Here is an 810-nt window from a genome sequence, read left to right on the forward strand (position 1 = left end):
GAGTGGTTATGGCAGCGGGCGGTCCGGGGTGGGGACGAGGACGGAGCTTTGGCAAAGAGCTTCAGGCTTTAGTGGTGTCGGTGCGAAGGGGATGGCTGAGCTGGTCCGGGCCTGGTTTCCGCCCCTTGCTTGAGGAGGCTGCGGGTTCCGGCCGGCTGCGCGGTGAGCGGGGTGCTGTAGGGGTGAGGCAGGACTCTGCCTGTACCCTCGGCCCTGCCTGTGCTCAGGCCGGATGAAGGTATCAGCACAGCGCGTTTGTAGGTGCTCAGAGAGTACGTCACTTGTGGTTGGGACAACTTAATAGAGCTTGATTTCTGAAGTGCTTTTTTCCTAAAAGCGTTACAGAGTAGCTTTGAGGTGTTAGTCCAGCCCCACCACTGTGGGAGATTGACTTGGTTTAATCAAGTAAAGAGGAACTGGAAGGGGGCCTAACCTATCTTTGGCACCAAATGAAATACTTGTTAAGTGTTGTCCATGTTGGCCGTGGATTTCTGAGCCCTTAGCGGTGAAGGCAATACAGGTGAGATGCAATCAGGAGGCTGGGGAGCTGGTGGACAGTGGCTTACACAGTGAAATCCAAACAAGCGTGGGAATGTATTGTTGAGTTTAGCAATAGAAATAGAATAGGGATTCACTAATATTGATGATAACTTCGATATTTCTTGTAGCCAGAGTAAGGAAAATAGCAAGTTCACCATGATGTTAACTCATCAGAACACTGAAAGATGTAAATGGTACTTTTTGCTTTTATGCAGTGTAAGTTTTCTGCTGACTTTTGTCAGGACATAGAGTTGATTCTAGTGAGTTGGG

This window comes from Mesitornis unicolor, unplaced genomic scaffold (genome assembly GCF_000695765.1).
Source record: "Mesitornis unicolor isolate BGI_N332 unplaced genomic scaffold, ASM69576v1 scaffold7546, whole genome shotgun sequence".
Taxonomy (NCBI): Eukaryota; Metazoa; Chordata; class Aves; order Mesitornithiformes; family Mesitornithidae; genus Mesitornis; species Mesitornis unicolor.